Below are 18,880 nucleotides of genomic sequence, written 5' to 3' on the forward strand. Positions count from 1 at the left end.
AGCGAGAGAACTATGGATAAAGGTATAGAGAGAACGAGTGAACGAGATGGAGACAGAGATTGGTCGGTCTGTTGGTAGATAGGCAGATAGGTATATAGGTATATAGAAAGGGGAAGAGGCTGTTTTGTAGGATGTCTTATCTAAGATTTGCTGTCTGAAATCTCTTATTGGAACATATGAAGAAGGAATAGTGGCATTTTTGCACTTAGAGATATTTTAAATGATTAGAAAGAGCTGACTTGTATTTTCACAGGTAGGAAATGTGCAATGAAATTAATTGTTTCTTTTTTTAACAAGTAAATTATGCTCCAAGTATATGGATGCCTATGCATGTAGCCATCAAATTTCTGATGGAATTTGCTTAGCTTCAATGTAAGAGGCTTCTCCGCCAATTCCATTATGTTAACATTGTTTACATTTTTAAAACCAATAAAAGTTATAACAGTTATTAATAACTGTTTATGAGATTTTGTTTATTACTCAGTGAGGTAAAGACCAAAGACATAGTGAAACAATGGGAATTTGCATTCAAAGGAGGAAAAAGGGGAAAACAGAACGAATGTGGGAGGCATTTTAAGAACTAAGGAATGTGAAAAGCCTTCAGCATCTACGCTTCAAGCTGCTGTCTAAATTTAAAACTCATGCATAGATCTACAAATTGATGTTCTGATAATGCCTAAACCCCTAATTATCCTAAATCCTTGTTACACGTTCGTTAAGGCAATGGTAAGGCACATAGGCAATAAAGGGCCCAGGCAAATAAACATGATACCCTGAACAATCCAATTCAAAGTGAGTTTCCTTAACCTGAGATTTTTTGTAGACAGCAGCTTGAGGCGTAGGTGCTGAAAGCTTTTCACATTCGTTAGGTCTTAAAATGCCTCCCGCATTCATTCTTTTTTCTCCATTTTTCCTCCTTTGAATGCAAATTCCCATTGTTTCACTATGTCTTTGGACTTTACCTCACTGACCATAAACACAATCTCATAATACTAATTTTCCCAATAATCTTTGGGAAAAATAAACCGACATTTTCTAAACCTCACCTGACTAGGTAACACGTTTTACCCCTCCTTTGAAAACAATCAAGTCAGGTTTATCTAAAAATTCAAATGTTTCCCTTACGTCTTACAACTATCTACTCAACATCTCAAACCTAAGTTTTCTCCTGACATATCAAAGCGTTCAGGCCAGCTGCCTTTAATTCAATTAAGGCTTACAGAGGCACACAAACAGGCACAAATCGACACGGCTACCACTATTTTACAATAAATTCCAATACCATTATTACATCTTTCTGACTTCCCCCACCTCATTCAAAAAATTAACCGTTTAATTTAAAAAGATGGCTTCATTGTTATTAACCCATCTTATACTAAATGCATAATCTGTCATTTAAATAGTTGCAGTAATAAACTCCATCTGAATAGCCTTGCTCTCGAAATTTGTCCAGAAACTTTAAAGGATTATGGTCTGTATAAACAATTGTTTCTGAAGAATTGCTTGCAACGTAGATCTCAACATGCTGCAACGCTAACACCAAAACTCAAAGTTTCCTTTTCAATCACTGAATATCTTCCCCGGTGTGTATTCAACTTCTGAGTAAAGTATTCTATTTGTCAGTTCCTTTGTCATCTTCTTGGAGCTGCATGGCCCAACACCTATATCACTCACGTCAGTTACCAAGTTAAATTGCTTGGTGCAATTGGGTGTTGGTAAACCTGGTAGACACATTCATTATTGTCATTTATTACTGATTTCCACTATTATTCTTAGGGAGGTGTCCTGCACGATCAATCATGGCCCTAGTAAAATGTTTTCCAAAGGATGGAATTGAAATTAAAGCGTTGCCTTAATCACTGCTTGTGGTTTCGCTATCACCTGATATGTGTTTAAATGTTCGACAGAATTGGAGTACAGCCCTATGCAATCCAGGCCAAAACAAGTTCTTTTAATCTCTAAACAAGGTGTTTATTAAAACCCGCTTTCACAGCCATATTTCCTTTCTCAGTGACTGTCTCCATCTCCGACTTACCCCACGTGGATTTCAACTGAAATTCCATCCCTCTTGTTTCGAACCCACCCAGGATTACAGGTATCTCCGGGACATAAAACGTTTCTCGGATTGCTGTTCCCGTCGCATTCTGAGATCCACACTCAGTGCCATGCGCCGCCATATGAACACAATCGACCTCTCCCTCCAGCAGCACCGCCGCACCCTTTTTCAAAGTTGCGTGTGCCTCCAGTTTCATTTTATTCTTCGTTTCATCTGACACCTCAACAAGAAACTTTTTCTCTTTCTCTCAAGTGCTAAGGAACGCAAGCTCCAACAACTCATCGACACCAACACCCATCTAGGACCATCCACCCCTGCTTGTCCCTCCGTCCCCACCCCATCTTCCAATCCCAGCCCCAGTCGCATATTCACTATACCCCCTGACCTTCCCTTCTCCGTTGCTGAACGTTCAGTGCTCAGCAAAGGACTTAGTTTCATACCCTTACGCCCTCATCTTAATGAATTTCGGGCTCGGCACGATGCTGAACTCTTCTTCTGCCGTCTTCATCTCCGTGCTCACTTCTTTGGGCAGGATTCCTCTCCCCGTTCAACGGATCCTTTTACCCTCCTCCAATATTGTCCCTCCACCTGGACCTCTCCCTCTGGATTCTTACCTTCTCTTGATCTTTTCATTGAGAACTGTCGGCGTGACATTAGTCATGTCAATTTCTCTGCTCCTCTCACCCATTCTAATCTGTCTCTCTCTGAACTTACTGCACTCCGTTCTTTCAGGTCCAACCTCAACATTGTCATCAAACCCGCTGACAAGGGTGGTGCTCTTGTTGTCTGGTGCACTGACCTCTACCTCGCAGAGGCTGAGCGTCAACTCGCAGACATTTCCTCCTACCTCTCCCTGGACCATGACCCCACCACTGAACATCAAGCCATTGTTTCCAGGACTGTCACTGACCTCATCTCTTCTGGAGATCTTCCTCCCACAGCTTCCAACCTGATAGTCGCCCAACCTCGGACGGCCCGCTACTACCTCCTACCCAAAATCCACAAACAGAACTGACCCGGCAGACCGATCATGTCAGCCTGTTCCTGCCCCACGGAACTCATTTCTCGTTATCTTGACTCCCTTCTGTCTCCCCTTGTCCAGTCCCTTCCCACCTACCTCTGTGATTCCTCTGACACCTTACGTCACATCAACAATTTCCAGTTCACTGGCCCCAACCGCTGCCTCTTCACCATGGACGTCCAATCCCTCTACACCTCCATCCCCCACCAGGATGGTCTGAGGGCCCTTAGCTTCTTCCTTGAACAGAGGCCCGAACAATCCCTATTTACCACTACTCTCCTCCGTCTGGCTGAACTTGTTCTCACACTGAACAATTTCTCCTTTAACTCCTCTCACTTCCTCCAAATAAAAGGTGTGGCGATGGGTACCCGCATGGGCCCCAGCTATGCCTGTCTCTTTATGGGGTATGTGGAACATTCCTTGTTCCAGTCCTACTTCGGCCCCCCTCCCACAGCTCTTTCTCCGGCACATCGATGATTACTTCGGTGCTGCTTCATGCTCTCGTCGGGACCTGGAAAAATTTATTAATTTTGCTTCCAATCTCCACCCCTCCATCATTTTCACATGGTCCATCTCTGACACTTCCCTTCCCTTCCTTGACCTCTCTGTCTCAATTTCTGGTGATAGACTGTCCACCAATATCCATTACAAGCCTACCGACTCCCACAGCTACCTCGACTACAGTTCCTCACACCCCGCTTCCTGTAAGGACTCCATCCCATTCTCTCAGTTCCTTCGCCTCCGTCACAACTGTTCTGATGATGCTACCTTCAAAAACAGTTCGTCTGACATGTCCTCCTTCTTCCTTAACCGAGGTTTTCCACCCACGGTCGTTGACAGGGCCCTCAACCGTGTCCGGCCCACCTCCCGCGCATCCGCCCTCATGCCTTCTCCTCCTGCCCAGAAACATGATAGGGTCCCCCTTGTCCTCACTTATCACCCCACCAGCTTCCGCATTCAAAGGATCATCCTCCGCCATTTCTGCCAACTCCAGCATGATGCCACCACCAAACACATCTTCCCTTCACCCCCCCTGGCGGCATTCCGTAGGGATCGTTCCCTCCGGGACACCCTGGTCCACGCCTCCATCACCCCCTACTCCTCAACCCCCACCTATGGCACCTCCCCTTGCCCACGCAGAAGATGCAACACCTGCCCCTTCACTTCTGCTCTCCTCACCATCCAAGGGCCCAAACACTCCTTTCAAGTGAAGCAGCATTTCACTTGCATTTCCCCTAACTTAGTCTACTGCTTTCGTTGCTCCCAATGCGGTCTCCTCTACATTGGAGAGACCAAATGTAAACTGGGCGACTGCTTTGCAGAACACCTGCGGTCTGTCCGCAAGAAAGACCCAAACCTCCCTGTCGCTTGCCATTTTAACACTCCACCCTGCTCTCTTGCCCACGTGTCTGTCCTTGGCTTGCTGCATTGTTCCAGTGAAGCCGAACACAAACTGGAGGAACAGCACCTCATCTTCTGACTACGCACTTTACAGCCTTCCAGACTGAATATTGAATTCAACAACTTTAGATCTTGAACTCCCTCCCCCATCCCCACCCCCTTTCCTTTTCTTCCCTCTTCCTTTTGTTTTTTTCCAATAATTTATATAGATTTTTCTTTTCCCACCTATTTCCATTATTTTTAAATCTATAACTGTAATGCCGTGTCAGTCTTTCCACCCCATCCCCACTAGAGCTGTAACTTGAGTGTCCTGCCATCCATTCTTAATTAGCACATTCTCTTAGATAATATCACCACCTTTTACACGTCTTTGTTCCTTTGTCTGTGACATCCTTTGATTATCTGCTCCTATCACTGCTTGCTTGTCCGTACAACCACCACACCCCCCAACTTCTTTCCCCACCCCCCACCCCCCCCCCCCCACCACCTTAAACCAGCTTATATTTCACCCCTCTCCTAACTTTACTCAGTTCTGCTGAAGGGTCATGAGGACTCGAAACATCAACTCTTTTCTTCTCCGCCGATGCTGCCAGACTTACTGAGTTTTTCGAGGTAATTCTGTTTTTGTTCTTTTAATCTCCGCCCCTGTGTTTCTCATTCCTCAACATCCCCCATTTGGAATTTCATGAGCTATCCTCAGAGACTCATTTCTATATCCAAATGGCATTACAATCTCATACACATCTCTCCAGCTCCCATTTGTTGATGCACCCTCCGTTCTCTCATTAAAACACGACCCATAACATTCTGGAACACATTTTGCCTCTGTTTCTGAGTCAGCTGTCTGAAATAAATGTTCTATTTGCATATCCTTTTTTCCCTGTAACTTCACCAACATCATTGAGTTAAACACTTCAGCTCATTTCCCCTTTGTTCTTTCGTCGTGAACAATGTTATCATACAACATGTTTTCTAATTGGATTTCCACAGCTTTTCCGTGCCTATGAATTTCCTGTTATTGTTTGAAGCTATGAGCCTGTTATCTCGTTATCACGCAACCTGGAAACAATCCAGGATGCCCTTTCTGCATCACCTCTGTTGAAAACGCTTTTATTGGCTGCTGCACTATCATAGGCCTCATACAAACCTGTGATCCAGCTATATCATTACACACAATAAATTGAACCCCTGCAATGGGCATTTTTCCAAGACTCCAACAATCACCTCGCCTGCTTCCTACTTACTCTTTAAATTTAACTTCAACAATGGAATAGGTTTAGCATCTCCATGCTCTCGAATAATATCACCTGTTCCTGCAATACTCCCTCTGAAGAACAAATGTCACTATCCCAAAACATTAAGGATTCACTAGCCCTTGTGCCTCTTAAAATTCTAACATTTTTACCTACTTCTCCCAGTACACATGGGACGAATTCCCCTTCACACACACCTTTAAACATTTCTGTAACTTGATCGTTCGAATTCTCTTGGGTAACTTGTGAACATATTCCCACTTGTTTACATATCATTGTTTGTCCGTGATTTAGGTGTACACAAACCATTGCATTTTATTGTTCCTGAACCTCTGAACCCACAGTACTTTTACTTCCACAATATTTTTTGGACACATAATTCCAACAGGTTTTCCCTGCAATTTCCAGCACACAGATTTCGTATGCTCAACTTGGCTACAATGAATCCACACCAATTTTATAATGTTGCTTGTACCCTCCGCACCTTTCTTTTTATCCTGAAATAAACTAACAGTGAATTTCCACCTACGCCTTCTCTTACCTAATGGCCCACATTTATTTCGCCTCCCCCCACTTTCTATCTTTGTCTGATTTAAAACGGTGATGAATAAATGTTTAGCTCTATGGAATAACTCTTAATCTTCAGCTTTCTCTGCTGCTTGTCTTACCGTTTCAATCCATTGGTCCTCCTCATGAGTGTTCACTACCAAACGAATTGAATCTTTAGGTTCTTCTAATAGAATTACCTCTCAAAGAGCGCAATATGTTGCTTTTTTATTTTTAATGCTCGTATCTACCAATAAAAAATACATTGTTTTACTATTCCAATCCAAATATAAGTTTCCCCAGGCTATTTTCTCACATTCTCACATTTCTGCCTGTATGCCTCAGGAACCAACTCGCTTGTACTCAATATAACTTTTTTTTTAACCACTGAATATTTCACCGACATTTCTTCTGTAAGTGAAGCATAAACCTCATGTGCTCTACCTACCAACCTGGATTGTAACAACAATGCCTAGTTTCCCTGTGGTAATTCCATCTCTTTAGCTATCCTCTTAAATTAAATGAAGAAAGCTTCCACATCCCTTTCCTCAAACTTTGTAAGAGCTTGTAAAAATATAAAAATCTCCCCACTGCGTTTTATTCTAAAGATTTTATTTCATCCTCAGAACTTTCCTCAGCATCTGCTGTCTCATCTTTGAAATACAGTTTTTTAAGCCGATACTCTCAGCCTCTTTCCTTCATTCTCTCCTCCATTGCTAACTTTTCCCTCGGAGATCAAGTTTTCGCATTTTCATTTTTTGGAAATAATCTCCCTTTTTCCCTTTCTTTTTCTGCTACATCCTGTTCCAGTTTCTTTTTTATTGCATTCCCAATTTTTTTTCCTTTTCGTTTGCCTCCAATTCAGGTTTTCTCAGTTCCTTTGATTGTTCAAATTCAAGCCTCTTCATTTCTAACAGAATGGAAGGCCTCTAACTTTGACTCACAACTGTCAGTTATCACTTCCAACTTTAGGTGCTGTGCTATACTTTAACTTGTATCTGCTTCTTTAGCCCATCCAGGTTGTCCCAATTGTAATTTTTCCACCAATTCCATTAACTTACGGAAACCAGCCCGAAGTGATAACGTCAACCCCCAAACATGTCTGAGCAGCTTCCAAAGCCATATTGCAGCCTCACTGCTTCAAAAAAGCTCACACCAACTCATGAATTCAAAATGGTTCTCATACTGGTAACCTGAAGATTCAGCAACTCCAACCCAATCAAAGAATTTCAAACTTATCCCGCAAAGGGCCTCCAACTATGTTATGGCACTGCTGATGGTGAATGCTGAGCTGCCCATGTCCCAAAGGGAAACGTGAAACAATTGTCACAACTTGTTCTGCGTTTTGCATACATTTCGAGTTGCATGCTTGTAATTCAGTAACAATAAGAATATCATGGCTTATTTGTTTCTTACCACACTAAATTAAACCTTCATTAATTGAGAAAAACCTTTAAATCACACATAGATCCACATGTTCCTATTATGATAACTTCAATAGCCCCTAATTAATCTAACTCCCAGTTGCACTTTTATTAAGGCATCAGTAAGACCCGTGGGTTTTAAAATACCCAGACAATGAATCATGATACCCTGAACAATCCAATTCAAAGAGAGTTTCCTTACATTCAGTTCCTTGTAGACAGCATGTTGAGGCGTAGATGTTGATGGTTTCTCACATTCATTAGATCTTAAATTGCCTACCCTTACACACAACCGTCGCTCCTTTACACATAGTTTCCCTTTTGAATGGAAACTCGCATTGTTTCACTGTGCCTTTGGGCTTTACTTCCCTAATCATAACAAAATTTCTCATAGTACGTATTTTACCAGTAATCTGTGGGAAAAATAAACATACTTTTTTCTGAGCTTCACCTGGTTAGGTGACACGTTTCACCCCATTCCTTCGAAAATAATCTAGCCTGGTTTATTTAAAAATTCAAATGTTTCCTTTAACTCTTAGATCTAGCTACTTAACATTGCAACCCTTACTTGTCTCCTGACAGAGCAAAGCCTTCAGACCAGCTGCCTTTAACTCAATTAAGTCACACACAGACGCATACACACACACAGACACATATACACACACATACAAATATAGACACACATGTTAGCAGTTTTACAATAAATGCCATTAACATTATCATAACTCCCTTACAATACAAATAAATAAGTCCTATGAGATTGGAAAGAGTTTTATTGATCTGGTTAGGTGATTGGTTGGCAGTGGAAGACTGACATTATGGATAATAGTGTGTTATCTCATTGGAAGGAAGTGACTAGTGAACTTTAATGAGATTTGGAATTCTGAAAAAAAATAAGTGCGAATCACTTATATAAATGTCCCCATGGAAAACAGTTTTGTTGCACAGAGGAGTGTACAGTTACAAAGAGACAGTGATAGGTTAAGGGAGCTAGTGAAACTGTGGCATATGCGTTTCAATGGAGGCAGATGAGAGTTCCTTAATTCTCGATCTTAAACTGAAATGTTTGTGCATGATTGGACAGGTGGAAATATAGGAATGTTGCAGTCGCAAAGAAATTTTAATGATCTTCACGTGCAATTCACTTAAATGTAGGAGTTGTGCGCAAAAGATAATTATACATGACAACATAATGTTTCCGTTACAGATAGGGGATATAAAATAGAAGGGAGGATGTCTTACTACATCGATGCTTAACCCTGCTTAATATACATCTGGGATACTGTCTATAGGTCTGGGCAGAGTAAATTACAAAGACGTGACTGACATCAGAATCTTTATCTCTCAGATTCAGCAGAATGTTTACCAACGTTCCGAAGTTTAGAATATGAGCAGAGATGATACAAATCAGGTTTGTCTTCTCAGGAATATAAAAATCAAGGGGCGATTTGATTGATGGTTTGGTATTTGAAAAGAATGGAACACTATAGAGGACTTGTTTTCACTGAATTGGGCGCTTCAAACACGTTGCTGAAATCTTAACCTCAGAGGTAGGATGTTCAGTCGAGATGGGAGCATTTTTTAACTTGAGTCAGAACTTAGGAACATTGGAAATAGGAGCAAAGGGTAGGCTATTCGGCCCCTCAAGCCTGCACAGCCCTTCAATTAGATGATGGCTGATCTTCCACCTAAAAGCCACTTTCCTGCTCTATCCTCATATACCTCGTTGTCTCCATATCTAAAAACTTATAGATCTCTTTCTTGAACAGGCTCAATGAATCAGCATCCACATCCCTCTGTGGCAGAGAATTCCAAACATTTACCGACCTCTGAATAAAAAAATTACTCCTCATCTCAGTCTTAAATGGCCTCCCCTTATTCTGCAACTGTGTCACCTGGTTCTAGACCCCGCATTCTTCTAAACTCCACAGAACACAGGGTCAGTTTCCCCAATCTCCCCGCATAGGACAGTCCCGACAGTACAGGAGTCAGTCGGGTAAAGCTTCGTTGCTCTCACTTTATGGCCAGTGTACCCTTACTCACGTAAGGAGACTACAACTTTCACAATGCTGCAGGTGTGATATCAACAAGGCTCTATACAATTGCAAGCAAGACATCTTTACTCAAGTCCTCAAATCCGCTTGCAATGAAGGCCAACATGGAATTTGCCCAGCTAACTGCTTGCCACACCTCTATTTTATCTTTCAGTGACTCATGAACAAGGGCACCCCAGTCCCTTTGGACATCAACAGTTCACAATGTCTCACCATTTAGCATATACTTCGCATTCCTGTTTCCCTCCTGATGGTGAACTTTACATTTGTACGCACATTACATTCCATCTGCCATGCCCTTGCCAATTCTCTTTGCCTGCGTAAACCCCCTTGAATCCTCTTTGCAGCCTCCTTACAACTCGCAGTTTTGGGCCTATAACAAATTTGAAAATGTGATGTTTGCTCCTCACATCTAAATCATTGACATAGATTGTGAATAGCTGAGCCTGAAACCCTGATACATGCAATACTTCACTAGTCACAGCCTAAAAACTTTAGAATGACCCGTTTACTCCTGCTCTCCGACTTCCGTCTGGTAAGAAATTCTAAATCCATGCTAGCTTATTACCCACAATTCTACGCGTTCTCATTGTGCTTAATAACCTCTTGTGCGGGACCTTATCGAAAAGCATCTGAAAATCCGAATACATTGCATTAACTGGTTCCCCAACATCTATTCCACTAGTTACAGCCTCCAAGAATTCCAATATGTTTGTTCAACATGCTTTCCCGTCCATAAACCCATGTTGACTCTTCCACATCCTACCATTGTTCTCTAATTGTTCTGGTATCGCATGCTTTTTAAATACATTCTCGCAATTTCCCGACTACTACTGTCAGGCTAATGATGGTCGTGGGTGGTAGAACACCTCTATCCCACAAAATATTGCTTCAACATTAGTTCAGTTAAAGGGTCGATGAAGTTAAGATAATGGTCTACTATCATCACAGTTAATATTTCAACAGGTTTGTTGAGCTTCATGTTCTCTTCCTGTTTCTCTCTCCCTGTGCATCAACCACAACTTAAACCACACAATCACACTCTTTCCCAACAGCCCTCTATCAATCTTTTACAAATCGCATTGGCTTACCTTCTCTTCATAGTCCTGTAACAATCCAAAGTTGGACATATTTTACATCCCCCTCCATTACTTCAAATCAGTGACAAACTAATTCATCCAATACAACTTTACCCCATAGTTTGGTATAATTCTTACACTATTGCCAAGACCCAGCCCTTTTCTTGTGGCCCTGGTTCAATCCGAAGCCAACCCCACAGACTTTGCCTCGCCTAGTAGTCCTGTCTCAACTAATAACTAAATACGCTGTCTCGCTCTCTCACCCTGCCCCTCATTGTGGATGTAAACAGACGGTCTGATGAAGTTCTAGAATTCATCTTCAATTCTTTTGCAGTTTGGAACACAGTGTTGACCGTTAAAAAAGGCTTTAAATGCATAGAAATTTAAGGAGTTTCAAATAACACGAACTGAATGGCCAATGGAAAGAAAAGTAACTTCTTATTTAGCCATTAAGCAACTTAACATTAATTATTACAGAAAAATGCTAAGCGCAACAAATTACTTCAAGGCAAGTAAATGTTCACACTGAAGATGATGAATGCAGGTTCTGACATGGTACATGCAAAATTGGAAACCGCTTCTCGCAATTATGGCAAGGAACAATTGCACACTGATGTTTTGTGACATTCATATGAAGTCGAAACCACCAATTTAGTTTTAGATGAATGAATCTATTATGGATCACAAATTCACAATCATGGCAAAGAAAGGCTTAAAACACTTGAATGACGTTCTGCCCTCTAATATGTTAAATGAAACCAATAGGTGATCAGAGGAAATTGGCCATTGCCTCTTTCAAAGGCATGAGCGGGGGAATCTCATCGGGACGCAGCTCCAATTCATCTGTCGTCATCATGAACAATAGATCAAGCTATTGGAATCAAGGAGAATTGTCTCCTCTGTGTTAGTGCGCAGATAACGTTCAAGTACTTTAAGCCTTGAGCCTCAATTAATGCATGAATACTTTGGGAAGATTTTCGGCTGAACAGCATCATCGTTAATTACAGCAGGAAGGAAAATCCGGCGATGACATTTGCCCTTTGGAAAAATATTCGGACTAATTTTTGGTTCATTAGTTCAAATGAACTTGAGATGGGCGGAAACAATGGTGGAGGTTCCATCTTGCAAGATTGATTTCCAATCTCCACTTGGCCAGGTGATGTTTGATGTCCAGTATTTACAGGAAAATTAGTGACATAATTATATTTAACCTGTAATAATATATCCTCAAGGCAGAATGATGCTGAAGGTAATTATCAGGCAGCCAGGGACAAGGTCTGGTTGACTTGAGAGCGGAAGTGATGACCTGCGAAGGGTCACATTGCCTTTGATTGGCTTTGATTTGTGTGTTCACTTTCAAGGACACAGAGTAACGCGGTAGAGAGCTGAGGCTGCAGAAATATCACCATGGTAACCTGTCTGTATACACAATGGTAACAATCAGGAAACGGATACACGCACAGGCAACATAAACTCACACAGACTGCGTGCGCGCTCTTGCTTCACCGACTGCGCTGCAGCAGCTTTTTCCACAGTCCGTTGAGAAATAAAAATTGGATGCGTGAGTTCGAAGGTGAGGAAGCTTTTCATCTATTTTGTTGCTGCATTTTTCTTGGACTGGGGTGTGCGTCCTTGGTCAGCGGAGTGATGTTATTTTATGTCAGTCCTTAAATTGGTCTTCATCGAACAATCCTTGGCGCCCTCTAGGGAATAGAGATATAGTCCATTGTTTTTGTCTGTCATCAGGTTCGGCTATATGCCTCAAAGGAATGTGGGAACATAGTGAGCGTCCTGGGTTTGCGGCAGACAATGACAATACGTGATATAAATTCAATTTTATGTAAATTTGATGAGCATAGTGAGTAATTATTTTCGTGCTATGCATTTAGAATGAAGAGAAAAAAATGCAACCGAAGAGATTGGGCAATGATAACCACAGAAGAGGCAGGACTGATGTGAAGACCGAAGTCACCCAAATAAAGAACAACGTGGAAAACCCAGGGGTAAGATGACGTTTTATGAATGAAAGACAAAGGCACACACGCGGCAGGACAAGGACACCGGGTGGTCGATGAAAAGCTCTGGCGCGCCACCATGTGGCCAGGCGAATAATAAACAAATTGTGTTGCAGCAGCATAATTTAATGGGTCACTTCTTGTGCTCGGGAGGAGGTTCAGCAAGTTATGCATATTGAACCACGAGGTGAAAAGGCGGTTGAGACGGATTGAGAAATTGGGCCAAACTGTGGCAGCTGTAGTTATATATCAGGAAGCGTGATAGTATCCATTGTGGACTGAATCGAACATTTCTTAAAACTGACATACTAGGAATCATAGAAGGGGAAAGTAATGGAGGTGATCATGAACACAAATCAATAAAAGATAGGGACAGTCCCAATCGGCGATCAATCAGCAAAAATGGACGTTTGTCTTTAGTTCAGTTTGTTTGAAATACAAACGAGAGGAAATTCCTTTCATTGTATAGAGCTTTGCTCTGACCCACATGGATTAGCGCGTTGATTTCTGGTCAGAGCATCTCCATTGGCGTGGGAAGTATACCATACAGCTTTGGCAAAAAAATAGTCACCAGAGCTTCGAGAGTTAAATTACGAGAGAAGGTTGAAAATGCTTTGGCTTTATTTCGCCAATTTCAGAAAGATGGACAGTGGTCTAATCGAAGTGATTAAATGATAAAGTATTTGTTGGAATTGGTATGCTGAAACTATTTGTCCGCCTAGGCGAAGCTACAACACGGCGGCACCGTCATACATATGGAGTTAGGCCATTCAGCAATAAATTGGAAAAATGTGTCAAGATAATTATTTGCTTACGTTATCAGGGCATAGGCATCTAAAGCGGGTAAATGCAGGTGAAATACAGAACATTAATGACCTGTATTGAATGGAGAAAAAGGGCTATGCAATCTAAATAGCTTTATCCCGTTCCTATGCTCCTGTGTTATTGCAATAGCGGTAATTGGTCATTAGATGGCTCCTAACGCTTTGTTATATCAAATGAAGCTTCTTGACAAAAGTGCATCAAGAACGGTAGATCACAAATACAGTTCTGGCAACACAGGACACATGATCTCTTCTGATCCTCTTCCGGTCAATTTGATTTGGTTTATTTTTCTTTTTAAATGCCATACATCAAAAATCAGTTGGAGAATAATAGCTTAAGGCGTTCTCCCAAATTGCATTTCATTGGTATTTTGTTGTTGTGTTAACCTTTCAATTTGAAACGTGTGCTTTAAACTGGCTCAGGTATTAAGCTTTGGAAGTTTCTTTGGTAGTATTTCAGGTAATCTGACCGTTAAGAAGCAAGTGAATGAAAAGAAACAGGTTAATGTATTCTGAGGATGAAATAAATCAACGACATCTTTCAGTGGATTCTATCCCGCTGTACCAAGGCTGGAATTGCATCACCTTCAGATTTTAAGCTTGACTTTACACATTTAATTGTTTTCTGGAACTTTATTTACTCCATAGGGTACTAACTTACCGGTGTTTTCTCAGCACGTTTAGAAATGTAAATTCAGATGACATATGAGCCGAATAATTGTCAACTGGGCCGTGCTTGCAACAATATAGCTCTCAAGCACAATTCCTCCAAAACAGTGAAACCATTGCATGCAGGGAATTTCATTGCAACATGCTCTAGCCCGACCGGCGTAACATCAGACGTTCGGTCAAAGTTAGAAAACCAGGAGTAGCTCCAAGCAAGCCTCTGTTCCGAGATCGGGTCCTGCTGTCTTGGATACTTCGTGTGGGACCTGGTTCTTAGACATACTGTAGACACACTCTGGTGTCTGTTTAATATTTGATCACTGGTACCGCTTCTAAACAGGTTACAGATTAGATACGAATCTCCTAGATATTTTTCCAATCTTTCTTGAGAAAGCCTAACACGTGACTGACTAATGTCAGTGTTACATCATCATTACGTCATACATGAGGGAGTGTCTGAGTTCTTTCCATTTGTTTTTACCGAGTAAGAAGAGGAGGGAAGGAACACTTGATTGATTAAAATTGATAATGGACAGGCAATAGATAAGATTATTTAAGAATTATAAATGAACAGCACCTGATGCGATGTGTCTAAGAACATTGAGAGAAACAAAGGTGGAAATTGCGGAGGCACTTGTCATAATTTTTTAATCCCCCTTCGTTGCAGGGATCGTGCCAGATTACTTGAGAATTGTAAAAAGCATAACCTTGTTTGGAATAAGGACAAACCTAGCAATAACAGGCCAGCCAATTTAACTTAAATGACGGGAGGATTTTAGATACTTCGATTCAGGAGAAATTTTACAGTCATTTGGACAAATGTGTTTTATTAAGCAGAGCCAGTATGGATTTGTTTAATTAAGTTATTTGAGTTCTTTTCGTGAGGTAGCAGAGAGGGTATATGAGGTTAATATGATTGATGTGGTGGACATGTCCCTCCAAAATGCTTTTGATAAAGTGCCGGACAGCAGACAAGTGAGCAAAGTTAGAGCTGAAGGAATAAAATTAACAATAACAAAATGGATACGAAATTGGCTGTGTGACAGGAAAAGGATTTAGAATGGGGCTCCTAGCAGTCTGCGTTAGTGCCCCCACTCTCTCCTATGTATATTAATCGCCTAGAAATTGGCTAACAGAGCACACTTCCAAAATTTGCGGATGACACAAAACCTGGAAGCATTCTAAATTATGAGGTGATTTGTATTAAACTTCAAAGGGCATACACAGGTTCGTGCAATGTCCAGACAAGTGGCAGATGCAAGAGAATGCAGAGAATTTTGGAATGACGAATTTTGGTTGGAAGAACTGGGAAAGGCCATACAATTTAAGGAGCAGAAGATCCTTGGAGTACATGTGCTCTAATCTTTGACGTAGACAGGACAGGTTGAGAGTGTGTTTAATAAAGTATACAGGATCCTGAACATCATCAATAGGGACATAATGTACAACAACACGGAACTTAGTGTATCCTGTGTAAAACTTTGGTTTGGCCTCAGCTGAAGTACTGCATCCAGTTATGGGCACCACAATTAATGAACAATGTAAAGGCATTGGAAAGGATTCAGAAAACATTTTGAGAATGTAGCCAGTCATAAAGAAATGTCACTTTTGTAGGGAGACTTCAGAAAGTGGTGGTATTATTGTTCGTGAAGAGAAGGTTTCGCGGCGATTTTAGAGAGGTTTACAGAATCATGAGTGTTTGAGATAGAGTAGACTGGGAGGAGCAGCTCCCATTGTTGACGGGATCAAGAAATTGAGGGCACTTAATGAAGATAATTGGCTAACAAAGCAATGGCGCCATGAGGAAGTTTTTTTTCACCAAGTGTGGCCTTAGGGTCTGTAATATCCTGTCTGAGAGTGAGATAGATGCAATAATAATTCTGGCTTTCAAACGAGAATGATCCAATTGTTATGTTGCGGGAAACATGCATGCACTCGGATGAAAGGAAGAGGAGCTGTACTCGCTCAATTGTTCATGCAGAGGGCCTGTGTGGGCATGAGAGGCCGGAGGTCCCCGTTCTATGCAGTAACCATTCTGTGATACCATGAATTTATTTAACATCTTTATTCATTCCGCTTGTGTCAGGTGTGTGTCATTGGAAGTTGTGAACTGTGATATCAGTGCAGCAATAGTTTGGTGTGACATCCTTTGAATGTTGTTCCAAGGGAGACAGAACCTGTTTACATGAAATGGCTTAGGTTTGAAATCAGAGGACAAAGGAACCTCACACAAAAGGGCTAAATCGTTGCAGTAGAATATCACAAACAGTAGCTCCCAATCTGTTGTTCTGCCTACGACAGCGACCAATAACGCAGGAGATAGGAGAAGGGGTAAACCATACCTCTCGACCCTGCTCCGCAATTCAGTAAGATAATGACAGATATTTGGATTCAACTCCACCTTCCTGCCCATTGCCTAGATCCCTCAATCTCCAGAGAGACCAACAATTTTTATATACTAGCCATAAAGATGTGCAACTATGGAGAATTAACGAAACTCTCATGTGGACAGTTCCCAAGATTGAGAAACATTTGAATCGAGAAAGTTCTCTTCATTTACATACTAAACCATCACTACTTATCCAGTGACTATGCGAACATGATTTAGATTCTCCAATCAGCTGAAACAATCTCTATACTTTTAGTATATCCTACGTTTAAATGAGATCACCCCATGCTCTTCAAAACTCAGAGAACAAAGGCTCAATTTACTGGAACTCTTTTCAGAGGACAACCCTGGCATTCCGGGGGCCCATTTTAGTTAACATTTGTTGTACTGCCTCCAATGCAGGGATATCCTTCCTTAAACATGGAGACGAAAAATGCACACAGTATTCCAGGTATGGTGTCAAGAACACGCGATGCAATTGTAGCAAGACTTCTTTTTTCACGTATCTCAATCCTCTTGCAAGCAAGATAAACGGGCCATTTGTCTTCCTAATTGCTTGATACAGCTAAACTAGAACTTCCTGTGTTCCTTGTGGGAACACACCCAATTATTTCTGCACCTCAAAATGTACAGGGTTCACACCGTAAAAAAAAACTCTGCTTTAATACCTTACAACCATCGCATTCAGCACGTTATTCTCCATCTGCTATCTTGTTGTGCGCTCACTTCCCCTGTTTAAATCTCTTTACAGTCTCCCCGTGGCCTCCTCATAGCTTACATTTCCACCTAGGTTTCTATGGTAAGCAAACGTAGATGCATTATTCACTGTCTCTTCGCCCACATTATTAAAATCGGTTGTAAAAAGCTGAGACATCAGCAATGATCCTTGCAGCAATCCACGAGGCACAACCTGCCAAATTGTAATTGCTCCATTTATACTTACTCACTGCTTACTCGCCATTAACAAATCTTCTATCCGTTGTAGAATATTACAGCAAACTCCAAGTGTGCTTCTCGTGCATATTATTCTTTTGTGCGTCACGTTATATAAGTTGTTTTGAAATTCCTGGTGTGCTACGCGTATTGGCTCTCCTTTATTTATATTTCCTTGTTACTAGATTTCAGCACTTCCCCGGTGTATTATTACCTTATATTAATTTGCCTGTTGTCCCCTGTTTTCTCACTCCATCATTTTTTGAAAATCACTGCTGCATTGGCTACCTTCCAATATGTTGGAACCGTTCCTGGACCTCTGGAGCTATGAAAACTCATAGTTCAAGGGGAGGCAATTGCGTAGTTGTATAGTTACTGTACCATGAATTCCGAGATTTAGGATAGTGCTCTGGAGACCCGAGCTTGAGTCCTGGCACGGCAGATGGTGGGATTTGAATTCAGTGCAAAACCTGGAATTAAAAGTCTAATGAAACAATAATGAACCGGATTGTTACAAAAACCCATCTGGTTTATTAGTGCCCTCAAGAGAAGAACGTTTGCCGTCCTACAGGAGACTCCAGATCCACAGCAATATGATTGACTTTTAACTTCCCACTGAAAGAGCAAGCCACCCAGTTGTAACAAACAGCTAGAAAGGCCAAACAGAAACGAATCCAAACGGACCACTCGGCATCGATCTCGGCTCGGCACCGGAAACAACAATGGCAAACTCAGCCGTGTGGACCCTGAAAAGTCCTCCTTACTAATATCTGGGGGCTGGAGCCTAAATTGGGAGACTAAATCTCAGAGACTAGTTAAGTAGCAGCCTGACATAATCAATCTCACAGTATAATATCTTACAGATAGTGTCCTAGACATCACCATCACCATCCCTGGATATGTCATGTCCCACCGCAGGACAGGCCCAGCAGAGCTGGTGGCTCAGTGGTATGAAGTCCGGAGGGAGCTGTCTGCGAGTCCGCAACATCGACTCCAGATCCCATGAGATCTCATCGCATCAGGTCAAACATGGGCAAGGAAATGTCCTGCTGATGAATCAGTGCTTCCCCCATGTTGAGCACAACTTGGAGGAAGAACTGAGGGTTGCAAGGGCACGAAATGTAGTCTGGGAGGTGGGCTTCAATGTCTATGACCAAGAGTATGGAGGTAGAACCACTATTGACCGAGCTGGCCGAGTCTTAAAATACATAACTGCTAG

At 41.8% G+C, this 18,880-nt stretch overlaps 1 long non-coding RNA gene across 3 annotated transcripts in view; it reads left to right on the forward strand.

Moving 5' to 3' along the window:
• The first annotated feature begins 12,266 nt into the window (after positions 1-12,266).
• Positions 12,267-18,880, forward strand: part of LOC144698245 (uncharacterized) — a 37,425-nt gene continuing 30,811 nt past the window's right edge. For all 3 annotated transcript variants that reach the window (XR_013580468.1, XR_013580467.1, XR_013580466.1), the window contains exons 1-2: positions 12,267-12,407; positions 12,724-12,837. This is a non-coding gene — a long non-coding RNA (uncharacterized LOC144698245). The remainder of the gene's footprint in view (positions 12,408-12,723; positions 12,838-18,880) is intronic.

This window comes from Cetorhinus maximus, chromosome 23, assembly GCF_964194155.1.
Source record: "Cetorhinus maximus chromosome 23, sCetMax3.hap1.1, whole genome shotgun sequence".
NCBI classification, from domain to species: Eukaryota; Metazoa; Chordata; class Chondrichthyes; order Lamniformes; family Cetorhinidae; genus Cetorhinus; species Cetorhinus maximus.